General features: G+C 52.4%; 1 pseudogene; it reads right to left on the minus strand.

Moving 5' to 3' along the window:
- The window catches only part of LOC129856052 (glutamate receptor 2-like), a 146,758-nt pseudogene that overhangs the window by 85,169 nt on the left and 46,173 nt on the right, over window positions 1-15,416 (minus strand).

Raw genomic sequence — 15,416 nt, forward strand, 5'->3', positions numbered from 1 at the left:
TCCCCTTCTCCTCTCCTCTCATCTTCTCCTCTCCTCTCTCTACTGATGTGAAATTCCAGGCTAGGTGAAATTAACTGTTAAACATAGGCACCCAGACACCCTAACCCCTACTTCTTAACCTATCAACACCCTAAACTACCTCCTCTCTTCTGATCAGTAGTCTGGACTGAGACACAGGGAAAGTTGTTTAGGAGAGCTAGTAGCTAGAATCAGTTAGCATTAGGGGTAGCAGCTAGAATCAGTTAACATTAGAGCTAGAGGCTAGAATCAGTGAGCATTAGCGCTAATGGCTAGAATCAGTTAGCATTAGGTGTAGCAGCTAGAATCAGTTAGCAATAGAGCTAGTAGCTAGAATCAGTTAGCATTAGAGCTAGTAGCTAGAATCAGTTAGCATTAGAGCTAGTAGCTAGAATCGGGTAGCATTAGGACTAGCAGCTAGAATCAGTTAGCATTAGAGCTAGAGGCTAGAATCAGTGAGCATTAGGGGTAGCAGCTAGAATCAGTTAGCATTAGGTGTAGCAGCTAGAATCAGTTAGCATTAGAGCTAGTAGCTAGAATCAGTTAGGTTTAGAGCTAGTAGCTAGAATCAGTTAGCATTAGGGGTAGCAGCTAGAATCAGTTAGCATTATGTGTAGCATCTAGAATCAGTTAGCATTAGAGCTAGTAGTTAGAATCAGTTAGGTTTAGAGCTAGTAGCTAGAATCAGTTAGCATTAGGGGTAGCAGCTAGAATCAGTTAGGTTTAGAGCTCGTAGCTAGAATCAGTTAGCATTAGGGGTAGCAGCTAGAATCAGTTAGCATTAGAGCTAGAGGCTAGAATCAGTGAGCATTAGAGCTAATGGCTAGAATCAGTTAGCATTAGAGTTAGAAGCCAGAGGTCGGGGTTAAAGCTAGCGGCTAGAGATCAGAGGTCAGGGTTAGCGTAAGCAGCAGGAAGTGAGGTCAGCATATAAACACCAGCTCCAGGAGGAAGGGGGGCTGCCAACACAGCGAGCCACGTTACCTAGCAACGGGACACCAACCTTGGGGAGATATCACAGCCTTGCTGCATAAAGGCTCCTAGAGAGAACCACAGAGAGTTAAAGATCCCAAACTCATTAGAGGACTCGCTGGTGGGCAACTGGCCATCCTCATACTCCTCCATGTGCCATTCATACGGGCTGAACCGGCTCACCAGGAACAGCACCACGCTCACACCGATATAGGCAAACACTATACACATCCAGATCTCATAGGCCAGCGGGTCCAGGAAGGAGAACACCCCGGGTTTAGACTTCTGGGGTTTCTTGATCATGATGGAGATGCCCAGAGACATGAACGGCTTGGAGAAGTCGATCACCTCTTCTCGGACCAGGGTGATAGTGAGAGGGGCCACGGCTATGTCTGCTTTCTACAGGGGGGGGGAGAGGGGAGGAGGGGGAGAGGGGGAGAGGGGAGGAGGGGGGGGGGGGGGCGGGGAGGAGGGGGGAGAGGGGAGGGGGAGAGGGGGAGGGGGGAGAGGGGGAGGAGGGGGAGAGGGGGGGAGGGGAGAAGGGGGGGAGAGGGGAGGAGGGGGGAGAGGGGAGGAGGGGGAGAGGGGGGGAGGGGAGAAGGGGGGGAGAGGGGAGGATGGGGGGAGAGGGGAGGAGGGGGAGAGGGGGAGAGGGGAGGAGGGGGGGGACGGGGAGGAGGGGGGAGGAGGGGGAGAGGGGAGGAGGGGGAGGCAGACAGTTACACTTAGTTCTGTGTCCTCAGGTACTAGTTTCACAATAACAACAGAGGTCAAAGGTTAGAGGTCAGGGTTCTTACCCCGTACACCAGCTCTCCAACCATCCCGTTCCAGATCTTGGTTTCAGCGTCTCGAGCTCCGTATTTTCCATCTCCCACAATCCTTAGCTGGTAGCGTATCCCACAGTGCTTAGCGATCTCTGCTGCCAGGTCGACGCAGTAGCCTTCGTAACGGTCATTGTCTAGGAACAACTCAGCATTCTTCTTTAGCATCACGTATGGGGCTTCCTGCAACACACACACACACACAAATACACACACACACACACACACACACACACACACACACACACACACACACACACACACACACACACACACACACACACACACACACACACACACACACACACTTTTACCAGGATGTCTTTGAAGATGACCATTGTTCTTGTCATTTGAACAACCACCCTTCACCACCCTTCACCCCCCACCACCCACCACCCTTCACCCCCCACCACCCTTCACCCCCCACACTACCACCTCACCCCCACCACCCACACCTCACCCACCACCCACCACCCCACCCCCACCACCCTTCACCCCCACCACCCTCACCCCCCACCACCCCTCACCCCCACACCCTTCACCCCCCACCACCCTTCACCCTACACCACCCTTCACCCCACACCACCCTTCACCACCCACCACCCTTCAACACCCTTCAACACCCACTACCCTTCACCACCCACCACCCTTCACCCCCACCACCCTTCACCACCCACACCCACCACCCTTCACCACCCTTCACCACCCTTCACCCTCACCACCCTTACCACCCCCCACCACCCTTCACCACCCACCACCCACCACCCACCACCACCCCCACACCCTTCACCACCCTTACCACCCTCCCTTCATCACCTTCACCACCCTTCACCACCCACCACCCTTCACCACCCACTACCTTCACCACCCACCACCCTTCACCACCCACCACCCTTCACCACCCTTCACCACCCTTCACCTTTCATCACCTTTCACCACCCTTCACCACCCACTACCCTTCATCACCCACTACCCTTCACCACCCCACCACCCTTCACCTTTCACCACCCTTCACCACCCACCACCCTTCACCATCCACCACCCATCACCCCACCACCCACCACCCTTCACCACCCACTACCCTTCATCACCCACTACCCTTCACCACCCACCACCCTTCACCACCCTTCACCACCCTTCACCACCCTTCACCACCCACCACCCTTCACCACCCACCACCCTTCACCACCCACCACCCTTCACCACCCCACCCCACCACCCCACCACCCACCACCCTCACCACCCTTCACCACCCACCACCCTTCACCACCCACCACCCTTCACCCCACCCACCACCCTCACACCCCCACCACCCTCACCCCCACCACCCTCACCAACCCACCCTTCACCCCCCACCACCCTCACCACCCACCACCCTTCACCCCCCTCACCACCCACCCCCTTCACCCACCTTCACCACCTTTCATCACCCTTCACCACCCACCACCCTTCACCCCCCACTACCCTTCACCACCCACCCCCCTTCACCACCCACTCCCCTTCACCACCTTTCACCACCTTTCATCACCCTTCACCACCCACCACCCTTCACCACCCACTACCCTTCATCACCCACTACCCTTCACCACCCACCACCCTTCACCACCCACCACCCTTCACCCCCCACTACCCTTCACCACCCTTCACCACCCACCACCCTTCACCACCCACCACCCTTCACCACCCACTACCCTTCACCACCCTTCACCACCCACCACCCTTCACCACCCACTACCCTTCACCACCCACCACCCCTCACCCCCCACTACCCTTCACCACCCACCACCCTTCACCCCCCACCACCCTTCACCCCCCACCACCCTTCACCACCCTTCACCACCCACCACCCTTCACCACCCACTACCCTTCACCACCCACTACCCTTCACCACCCACTACCCTTCACTACCCTTCACCACCCACCACCCTTCACCACCCACCACCCCTCACCCCCCACTACCCTTCACTACCCTTCACCCCCACCACCCTTCACCACCCACCACCCTTCACCACCCTTCACCCCCACCACCCCCCACCACCCTTCACCCCCCACCACCCTTCACCACCCCTCACCCCCACCACCCCCCACCACCCCTCACCCCCACCACCGCCCACCACCCCTCACCCCCACCACCCCCCACCACCCTTCACCACCCACTACCCTTCATCACCCACTACCCTTCACCACCCACCACCCTTCACCACCCACCACCCCACCACCCCTCACCCCCACCACCCCCCACCACCCTTCACCCCCCACTACCCTTCACCACCCACTACCCTTCACCCCCCACCACCCTTCATCACCCACCACCCTTCACCCCCCACTACCCCCACCACCCTCACCACCCACCACCCTTCACCCCCCACCACCCTTCACCACCCTTCACCCCCCACCACCCCCCACCACCCTTCACCCCCCACCACCCTTCACCACCCCTCACCCCCACCACCCCCACCACCCCTCACCCCCACCACCACCCACCACCCCTCACCCCCACCACCCCCACCACCCCTCACCCCCCACTACCCTTCACCACACACCACCCCCCACCACCCTTCACCCCCCACCACCCTTCACCCCCCACCACCCTTCACCCCCCACCACCCTTCACCCCCCACCACCCTTCACCCCCCACCACCCCTCACCCCCACCACCCTTCACCCCCCACCACCCCTCACCCCCACCACCCCTCACCCCCACCACCCTTCACCCCCCACCACCCTCACCACCCCTCACCCCCACCACCCCCCACCACCCCCCACCACCCACCACCCCCCACCACCCCCCACCACCCCTCACCCCCCACCACCCTTCACCACACACCACCCCCCACCACCCACCACCCCCCACCACCCTTCACCCTTCACCACCCTTCACCCCCCACCACCCTTCACCACCCTTCACCCCCACCACCCTTCACCACCCCTCACCCCCACCACCCCCCACCACCCTCACCACCCACCACCCCCCACCACCCCCCACCACCCCTCACCCCCCACCACCCTTCACCACACACCACCCCCCACCACCCACCACCCCCCACCACCCTTCACCCTCCACCACCCTTCACCCCCCACCACCCTTCACCACCCTTCACCCCCCACCACCCCTCACCCCCCACCACCCTTCACCACACACCACCCCCCACCACCCACCACCCCCCCACCACCCTTCACCCTCCACCACCCTTCACCACCCACCACCCCCCACCACCCCCCACCACCCCTCACCCCCCACCACCCTTCACCACACACCACCCCCCACCACCCACCACCCTTCACCCCCCACCACCCTTCACCACCCTTCACCCCCCACCACCCTTCACCACCCACGTTGTTACCAGGATAGTTGTGACGATAACAGTCTTGTTCTCCATCCCATTAGTGTCGTTGGGGAAGATGTCTAGTTTAGTCACCACCATCTTGTCCACTTCATTCCAGTAGCCAATCTGAAAACACACACACACACACACACACACACACACACACACACACACACACACACACACACACACACACACACACACACACACACACACACACACACACACACACACACACACACACACACACACACACACACACACACACAATTAAACCTGTGGCGTCATTCCAATCGACTAATCCCCAATAGCATGGTCAGCTGATCCAGGTGTGTTAGTGCTGGGCTGGAGCTCTGCTAGGAGTGAAGAGCTTTGGCCTATCAAAGACGGTACAGTATGAAGATAGGCAGAAACTGCTTCTCCAATAGAAATCCCTGATCACACTTGTAGACGTTGTCGTGGCGACGTTGTCGTGGCGACGTTGGCTCGCTAAGCTCATGCATGTCTAACGGTCGTCTGGAGCCGAACTGAGCATGTGCAGGCCGTCAAATTAAAGGCACTTCTTCGATATCAAGTCGTTGTACGGGAGTTGTAGCAATGAGACAAGATAGTAATTACTAGCGATTGGATACCACGAAATTGGGGAGAAAAGGGGGTAAACATTTTTTTTATTTTTTATTTTAAAAAAAGTCGTTGTTGCGGAAAATGAGTCTTGCGATGTTGAGCCTCTGGGTTTAGAAATGCTTGTGGGCCTACATCTCTCTCGATAAATAAACATCAGTTTTTCTTTCTAAACTAAGCTAGAGCTGTTTTTACGGCCATGTTTCTATCGCCTAAACTTGATGCTAGCTAGCTAAGCTAGGCTAATATTTGCAAAGCTAGCTTGCTAGGTAGCTAAATATTATGACTAAAAAAAGCTTAGTTTGCTGCCAAAGAGCTTGCTTGCTAAGACATACAGTATGTACAATCAAAGAAATATGTTATTTCAAAACAGTAAACATAATGCTTTATAACTATAATATAGCTAACGTTAGTTAGCTAATGAGAAGCTAATCTCTGCTGGATGCTTTCACGTTTATCTCTTCTAGGTTAGTTGCTGTCAGCTAGCACATGGACAAGTATTATCCTACTGCACTAGTCAGACATGACAAGAATTACCAACATAGTTGGAGACTTCATTTATTTTTGCACTACACAATAAATGTTTGACAACATTCAGCAATCTAATGTTAGCTTGCAATTCAGAGTTGAAACACGCTAGCTAGCTAATATAAGTGTGCAGGGATTGAAAGCCTGTCCTCTGTGTTTGGTCAGCCTGCTAGCTAATAGCCAATCCCAAGGCAAGCAAGGTTAGGAATCTAGCTAGCTATGCTAGCGATGACACTAACCGTTAAGCTAGCTAGCAAACTAAACATTTGGCTAGCTGTGGCCATGGCAAGCAAGGTTGGATATTAAGCTAGCTAACTATCCTGTTATGCTAGCGATGAAGCTAAACGTTTAGCTAGCTAACAAGCTAAACATTTGGATAGCTGGCATGGGGAGTATGGGGTAACGTTAGTTACAGCATGGTGAGGGTAAATTCTTTAACATCTTGCTAGCTAACTAGTTGTAGCGAAGCTAGCTGCACAGTCACATTGGCTAACTAGCAACATGACATAATTTCTATTCTGGAGGCAGTAGAATCACAAAGCTCAACTCGAGTTGACTTCCAAGAGGCTTTAGATACAGCAGTTTTTTTCTGGAATACAGATGTACGCTACAACAGGACTTTCTCTTGGTTTGAATTCATTTTTGCAATTCGTTCCAGTCATTGGCAGCAGAGAACTGGAAGGAAAGGTGGCCAAAGGAGGTGTTGGCTTTGGGGATGACCAGTGAGATATACCTGCTGGAGCGCGTGCTACGGATGGGTGTTGTTATCGTGACCAGTGAGCTGAGATAAGGGGGGACTTTACCTAGCATGGACTTATAGATGACCTGGAGCCAGTGGGTCTGACGACGAATATGTAGCGAGGGCCAGCCAACGAGAGCATGCAGGTCGCAGTGGTGGGTAGTATATGGGGCTTTGGTGACAAAACGGATGGCACTGTGATAGACTTGATCCAATTTGCTGAGTAGAGTGTTGGAGGCTATTTTGTAAATGACATCACCGAAGTCGAGGATCGGTAGGATAGTCAGTTTTACGAGGGTATGTTTGGCAGCATGAGTGAAGGAGGCTTTGTTGCGAAATAGGAAGCCGATTCCAGATGTAATTTTGGATTGGAGATGTTTAATGTGAATCTGGAAGGAGAGTTTACAGTCTAACCAGAAACCTAGGTATTTGTAGTTGTCCACATATTCTATGTCAGAGCCGTCCAGAGTAGTGATGCTAGTCGGGCGGACAGGTGCAGGCAGCGATCGGTTGAAGAGCATGTATTTAGTTTTACTAGCATTTAAAAGCAGTCGGAGGCCACGGAAGGAGAGTTGTATGGCATTGAAGCTCGTCTGGAGGTTAGTTAACACAGTGTCAAAAGAAGGGCCAGAGGTATACAGAATGGTGTCGTCTGCGTAGAGGTGGATCAGAGAATCACCTGCAGCAAGAGCGACATCATTGATGTATACAGAGAAAAGAGTCGGCCCGAGAATTGAACCCCGTGGCACCCCCATAGAGACTGCCAGAGGTCCGGACAATGCTGATTGACTGATTGTAAGGAAGTGAATAGGCTGGTGAATGTTAATTGGCTCATTGTAAGGAAGTGAGTGTGCTGGTAAATGCTGATTGGCTGTACCTTAACTGGTCCAGTGTTCTTCAGTTCCATCACGTTGACGGAGTAGTTGACTCTTTTACCATACTGGTCAAACTGGATATTACCTGTCAGCCCATCCACACGAACCTACACACACACACAGACACACCACAAACACCAAGTATTTTACCCCATCCATATAAAACTACACACACACACACAGACACACCACAAACACCCAGTATTTTACCCCATCCATATAAAACTACACACACACACAGACACACCACAAATACCCAGTATTTTACCCCATCCATATAAAACTACACAACACACAAGATCATTGAAGACCCTAAAACACGCTAACAGCTGTTTCTATGGTAACCTGTTTGAGAGCGCGTTCTATCTCCATCCCCTGAGACCAGGGCACTGCTGGATTGGCCAGACAGTCCCCGTTATTGCCACGACGACTGAAATCGATCCGCTGCTTGTTAGGGTTAGGGTTAGGGTTAGGGTTAGGGTTAGGGTTAGGGTTAGGGTTAGGGTTAGGGTTAGGGTTAGGGTTAGGGTTAGGGTTAGGGTTAGGGTTAGGGTTAGGGTTAGGGTTAGGGTTAGGGTTAGGGTTAGGGTTAGGGTTAGGGTTAGGGTTAGGGTTAGGGTTAGGGTTAGGGTTAGGGTTAGGGTTAGGGTTAGGGTTAGGGTTAGGGTTAGGGTTAGGGTTAGGGTTAGGGTTAGGGTTAGGGTTAGGGTTAGGGTTAGGGTTAGGGTTAGGGTTAGGGTTAGGGTTAGGGTTAGGGTTAGGGTTAGGGTTAGGGTTAGGGTTAGGGTTAGGGTTAGGGTTAGGGTTAGGGTTAGGGTTAGGGTTAGGGTTAGGGTTAGGGTTAGGGTTAGGGTTAGGGTTAGGGTTAGGGTTAGGGTTAGGGTTAGGGTTAGGGTTAGGGTTAGGGTTAGGGTTAGGGTTAGGGTTAGGGTTAGGGTTAGGGTTAGGGTTAGGGTTAGGGTTAGGGTTAGGGTTAGGGTTAGGGTTAGGGTTAGGGTTAGGGTTAGGGTTAGGGTTAGGGTTAGGGTTAGGGTTAGGGTTAGGGTTAGGGTTAGGGTTAGGGTTAGGGTTAGGGTTAGGGTTAGGGTTAGGGTTAGGGTTAGGGTTAGGGTTAGGGTTAGGGTTAGGGTTAGGGTTAGGGTTAGGGTTAGGGTTAGGGTTAGGGTTAGGGTTAGGGTTAGGGTTAGGGTTAGGGTTAGGGTTAGGGTTAGGGTTAGGGTTAGGGTTAGGGTTAGGGTTAGGGTTAGGGTTAGGGTTAGGGTTAGGGTTAGGGTTAGGGTTAGGGTTAGGGTTAGGGTTAGGGTTAGGGTTAGGGTTAGGGTTAGGGTTAGGGTTAGGGTTAGGGTTAGGGTTAGGGTTAGGGTTAGGGTTAGGGTTAGGGTTAGGGTTAGGGTTAGGGTTAGGGTTAGGGTTAGGGTTAGGGTTAGGGTTAGGGTTAGGGTTAGGGTTAGGGTTAGGGTTAGGGTTAGGGTTAGGGTTAGGGTTAGGGTTAGGGTTAGGGTTAGGGTTAGGGTTAGGGTTAGGGTTAGGGTTAGGGTTAGGGTTAGGGTTAGGGTTAGGGTTAGGGTTAGGGTTAGGGTTAGGGTTAGGGTTAGGGTTAGGGTTAGGGTTAGGGTTAGGGTTAGGGTTAGGGTTAGGGTTAGGGTTAGGGTTAGGGTTAGGGTTAGGGTTAGGGTTAGGGTTAGGGTTAGGGTTAGGGTTAGGGTTAGGGTTAGGGTTAGGGTTAGGGTTAGGGTTAGGGTTAGGGTTAGGGTTAGGGTTAGGGTTAGGGTTAGGGTTAGGGTTAGGGTTAGGGTTAGGGTTAGGGTTAGGGTTAGGGTTAGGGTTAGGGTTAGGGTTAGGGTTAGGGTTAGGGTTAGGGTTAGGGTTAGGGTTAGGGTTAGGGTTAGGGTTAGGGTTAGGGTTAGGGTTAGGGTTAGGGTTAGGGTTAGGGTTAGGGTTAGGGTTAGGGTTAGGGTTAGGGTTAGGGTTAGGGTTAGGGTTAGGGTTAGGGTTAGGGTTAGGGTTAGGGTTAGGGTTAGGGTTAGGGTTAGGGTTAGGGTTAGGGTTAGGGTTAGGGTTAGGGTTAGGGTTAGGGTTAGGGTTAGGGTTAGGGTTAGGGTTAGGGTTAGGGTTAGGGTTAGGGTTAGGGTTAGGGTTAGGGTTAGGGTTAGGGTTAGGGTTAGGGTTAGGGTTAGGGTTAGGGTTAGGGTTAGGGTTAGGGTTAGGGTTAGGGTTAGGGTTAGGGTTAGGGTTAGGGTTAGGGTTAGGGTTAGGGTTAGGGTTAGGGTTAGGGTTAGGGTTAGGGTTAGGGTTAGGGTTAGGGTTAGGGTTAGGGTTAGGGTTAGGGTTAGGGTTAGGGTTAGGGTTAGGGTTAGGGTTAGGGTTAGGGTTAGGGTTAGGGTTAGGGTTAGGGTTAGGGTTAGGGTTAGGGTTAGGGTTAGGGTTAGGGTTAGGGTTAGGGTTAGGGTTAGGGTTAGGGTTAGGGTTAGGGTTAGGGTTAGGGTTAGGGTTAGGGTTAGGGTTAGGGTTAGGGTTAGGGTTAGGGTTAGGGTTAGGGTTAGGGTTAGGGTTAGGGTTAGGGTTAGGGTTAGGGTTAGGGTTAGGGTTAGGGTTAGGGTTAGGGTTAGGGTTAGGGTTAGGGTTAGGGTTAGGGTTAGGGTTAGGGTTAGGGTTAGGGTTAGGGTTAGGGTTAGGGTTAGGGTTAGGGTTAGGGTTAGGGTTAGGGTTAGGGTTAGGGTTAGGGTTAGGGTTAGGGTTAGGGTTAGGGTTAGGGTTAGGGTTAGGGTTAGGGTTAGGGTTAGGGTTAGGGTTAGGGTTAGGGTTAGGGTTAGGGTTAGGGTTAGGGTTAGGGTTAGGGTTAGGGTTAGGGTTAGGGTTAGGGTTAGGGTTAGGGTTAGGGTTAGGGTTAGGGTTAGGGTTAGGGTTAGGGTTAGGGTTAGGGTTAGGGTTAGGGTTAGGGTTAGGGTTAGGGTTAGGGTTAGGGTTAGGGTTAGGGTTAGGGTTAGGGTTAGGGTTAGGGTTAGGGTTAGGGTTAGGGTTAGGGTTAGGGTTAGGGTTAGGGTTAGGGTTAGGGTTAGGGTTAGGGTTAGGGTTAGGGTTAGGGTTAGGGTTAGGGTTAGGGTTAGGGTTAGGGTTAGGGTTAGGGTTAGGGTTAGGGTTAGGGTTAGGGTTAGGGTTAGGGTTAGGGTTAGGGTTAGGGTTAGGGTTAGGGTTAGGGTTAGGGTTAGGGTTAGGGTTAGGGTTAGGGTTAGGGTTAGGGTTAGGGTTAGGGTTAGGGTTAGGGTTAGGGTTAGGGTTAGGGTTAGGGTTAGGGTTAGGGTTAGGGTTAGGGTTAGGGTTAGGGTTAGGGTTAGGGTTAGGGTTAGGGTTAGGGTTAGGGTTAGGGTTAGGGTTAGGGTTAGGGTTAGGGTTAGGGTTAGGGTTAGGGTTAGGGTTAGGGTTAGGGTTAGGGTTAGGGTTAGGGTTAGGGTTAGGGTTAGGGTTAGGGTTAGGGTTAGGGTTAGGGTTAGGGTTAGGGTTAGGGTTAGGGTTAGGGTTAGGGTTAGGGTTAGGGTTAGGGTTAGGGTTAGGGTTAGGGTTAGGGTTAGGGTTAGGGTTAGGGTTAGGGTTAGGGTTAGGGTTAGGGTTAGGGTTAGGGTTAGGGTTAGGGTTAGGGTTAGGGTTAGGGTTAGGGTTAGGGTTAGGGTTAGGGTTAGGGTTAGGGTTAGGGTTAGGGTTAGGGTTAGGGTTAGGGTTAGGGTTAGGGTTAGGGTTAGGGTTAGGGTTAGGGTTAGGGTTAGGGTTAGGGTTAGGGTTAGGGTTAGGGTTAGGGTTAGGGTTAGGGTTAGGGTTAGGGTTAGGGTTAGGGTTAGGGTTAGGGTTAGGGTTAGGGTTAGGGTTAGGGTTAGGGTTAGGGTTAGGGTTAGGGTTAGGGTTAGGGTTAGGGTTAGGGTTAGGGTTAGGGTTAGGGTTAGGGTTAGGGTTAGGGTTAGGGTTAGGGTTAGGGTTAGGGTTAGGGTTAGGGTTAGGGTTAGGGTTAGGGTTAGGGTTAGGGTTAGGGTTAGGGTTAGGGTTAGGGTTAGGGTTAGGGTTAGGGTTAGGGTTAGGGTTAGGGTTAGGGTTAGGGTTAGGGTTAGGGTTAGGGTTAGGGTTAGGGTTAGGGTTAGGGTTAGGGTTAGGGTTAGGGTTAGGGTTAGGGTTAGGGTTAGGGTTAGGGTTAGGGTTAGGGTTAGGGTTAGGGTTAGGGTTAGGGTTAGGGTTAGGGTTAGGGTTAGGGTTAGGGTTAGGGTTAGGGTTAGGGTTAGGGTTAGGGTTAGGGTTAGGGTTAGGGTTAGGGTTAGGGTTAGGGTTAGGGTTAGGGTTAGGGTTAGGGTTAGGGTTAGGGTTAGGGTTAGGGTTAGGGTTAGGGTTAGGGTTAGGGTTAGGGTTAGGGTTAGGGTTAGGGTTAGGGTTAGGGTTAGGGTTAGGGTTAGGGTTAGGGTTAGGGTTAGGGTTAGGGTTAGGGTTAGGGTTAGGGTTAGGGTTAGGGTTAGGGTTAGGGTTAGGGTTAGGGTTAGGGTTAGGGTTAGGGTTAGGGTTAGGGTTAGGGTTAGGGTTAGGGTTAGGGTTAGGGTTAGGGTTAGGGTTAGGGTTAGGGTTAGGGTTAGGGTTAGGGTTAGGGTTAGGGTTAGGGTTAGGGTTAGGGTTAGGGTTAGGGTTAGGGTTAGGGTTAGGGTTAGGGTTAGGGTTAGGGTTAGGGTTAGGGTTAGGGTTAGGGTTAGGGTTAGGGTTAGGGTTAGGGTTAGGGTTAGGGTTAGGGTTAGGGTTAGGGTTAGGGTTAGGGTTAGGGTTAGGGTTAGGGTTAGGGTTAGGGTTAGGGTTAGGGTTAGGGTTAGGGTTAGGGTTAGGGTTAGGGTTAGGGTTAGGGTTAGGGTTAGGGTTAGGGTTAGGGTTAGGGTTAGGGTTAGGGTTAGGGTTAGGGTTAGGGTTAGGGTTAGGGTTAGGGTTAGGGTTAGGGTTAGGGTTAGGGTTAGGGTTAGGGTTAGGGTTAGGGTTAGGGTTAGGGTTAGGGTTAGGGTTAGGGTTAGGGTTAGGGTTAGGGTTAGGGTTAGGGTTAGGGTTAGGGTTAGGGTTAGGGTTAGGGTTAGGGTTAGGGTTAGGGTTAGGGTTAGGGTTAGGGTTAGGGTTAGGGTTAGGGTTAGGGTTAGGGTTAGGGTTAGGGTTAGGGTTAGGGTTAGGGTTAGGGTTAGGGTTAGGGTTAGGGTTAGGGTTAGGGTTAGGGTTAGGGTTAGGGTTAGGGTTAGGGTTAGGGTTAGGGTTAGGGTTAGGGTTAGGGTTAGGGTTAGGGTTAGGGTTAGGGTTAGGGTTAGGGTTAGGGTTAGGGTTAGGGTTAGGGTTAGGGTTAGGGTTAGGGTTAGGGTTAGGGTTAGGGTTAGGGTTAGGGTTAGGGTTAGGGTTAGGGTTAGGGTTAGGGTTAGGGTTAGGGTTAGGGTTAGGGTTAGGGTTAGGGTTAGGGTTAGGGTTAGGGTTAGGGTTAGGGTTAGGGTTAGGGTTAGGGTTAGGGTTAGGGTTAGGGTTAGGGTTAGGGTTAGGGTTAGGGTTAGGGTTAGGGTTAGGGTTAGGGTTAGGGTTAGGGTTAGGGTTAGGGTTAGGGTTAGGGTTAGGGTTAGGGTTAGGGTTAGGGTTAGGGTTAGGGTTAGGGTTAGGGTTAGGGTTAGGGTTAGGGTTAGGGTTAGGGTTAGGGTTAGGGTTAGGGTTAGGGTTAGGGTTAGGGTTAGGGTTAGGGTTAGGGTTAGGGTTAGGGTTAGGGTTAGGGTTAGGGTTAGGGTTAGGGTTAGGGTTAGGGTTAGGGTAGGGTAGGGTTAGGGTTAGGGTTAGGGTTAGGGTTAGGGTTAGGGTTAGGGTTAGGGTTAGGGTTAGGGTTAGGGTTAGGGTTAGGGTTAGGGTTAGGGTTAGGGTTAGGGTTAGGGTTAGGGTTAGGGTTAGGGTTAGGGTTAGGGTTAGGGTTAGGGTTAGGGGTTAGGGTTAGGGTTAGGGTTAGTCCTGCTGTCAGCTCCAGGGTTAGAGGGTAGGGGAGGGGTTTAGAGGTTAGGGTAGGGTAGGGGTAAGAGTAGGGGTTAGGGTAGGGTTAGGGTAGGGGTAAGGGGTCAAGGGTTAGATATTAGAGGTGGTACTACCCTGATCCTGCTGTCAGCACCAGGGTTAGGGTAGGGGATAGGGTAGGGGTTGGGGTAGGGTTAAGGGTAGGGGTTAGGGTAGGGGTTAGGGTAGGGGTTAGGGTAGGGATTAGGGTAGGGGTCAAGGGTTAGGGTTAGAGATTAGAGGTGGTACTACCCTGATCCTGCTGTCAGCACCAGGGTTAGAGGTTAGGGGTTAGGGTAGGGGTTAAGGTAGGGGTTAAGGTAGGGGTTAGGGGTTAAGGTAGGGGTTAGGGGTTAAGGTAGGGGTTAGGGGTTAAGGTAGGGGTTAGGGGTTAAGGTAGGGGTTAGGGGTTACGGTAGGGGTTAGGGTAGGGGATAAGGGTTAGGGTTAGAGATTACGGGTACTACCCTGATCCTGCTGTCAGCTCCAGGGTTAGAGGTTAGGGGTTAGGGTAGGGGTTAGGGGTACTACCCTGATCCTGCTGTCAGCTCCAGGGTTAGAGGTTAAGGGTTAGGGTAGGGGTTAGAGGTACTACCCTGATCCTGCTGTCAGCTCCAGGGTTAGAGGTTAGGGGTTAGGGTTAGAGATTAGAGGTACTATCCTGATCCTGCTGTCAGCTCCAGGGTTAGAGGTTAGGGGTTAGGGTAGGGGTTAGGGGTACTACCCTGATCCTGCTGTCAGCTCTATGGTAAGGGGTTAGGGTAGGGGTTAGAGGTACTACCCTGATCCTGCTGTCAGCTCCAGGGTTAGAGATTAAGGTAGGGGTTAGGGTAGGGGTTAGGGTAGGGGGTAGGGGTTAGGGTTAGAGATTACGGGTACTACCCTGATCCTGCTGTCAACACCAGGGTAGGGGTTAGGGGTCAAGGGTAGGGGGTAGAGGTTAGAGGTACTACCCTGATCCTGCTGTCAGCTCCAGGGTACTCCTTCTCCTCCAGTGCTTCCCATCTCTGGTCGAACTTGGAGACGAGTGGCTCCTCAAAGTCAACAATCTGGAAACCCGACACGTTGGCTCCCCCATACTGGATCTTAGACAGGTCACCATCAACGAAGCCCTGGACACACACACACACACACACACACACACACACACACACACACACACACACACACACACACACACACACACACACACACACACACACACACACACACACACACACTCTGAGGCTGTGTGTGATGTCATTACCAGTTATGTAGTAATATGACCGGTACCAGGTATCATACCAGGTTAGTACCAGGTTAGTATCAGGTATCATACCAGGTTAGTACCAGGCTATGTGTGATGTCAGTACCAGTTATGTAGTCATATGACCGGTACCAGGTATCATACCAGATTAGTACAAGGTATCATACCAGGTTAGTACCAGGTATCATACCAGGTTAGTACCAGGTATCATACCAGGTTAGTACCAGGTATCATACCAGGTTAGTACCAG

Source organism: Salvelinus fontinalis, chromosome 5, assembly GCF_029448725.1.
Source record: "Salvelinus fontinalis isolate EN_2023a chromosome 5, ASM2944872v1, whole genome shotgun sequence".
NCBI lineage: Eukaryota > Metazoa > Chordata > Actinopteri > Salmoniformes > Salmonidae > Salvelinus > Salvelinus fontinalis.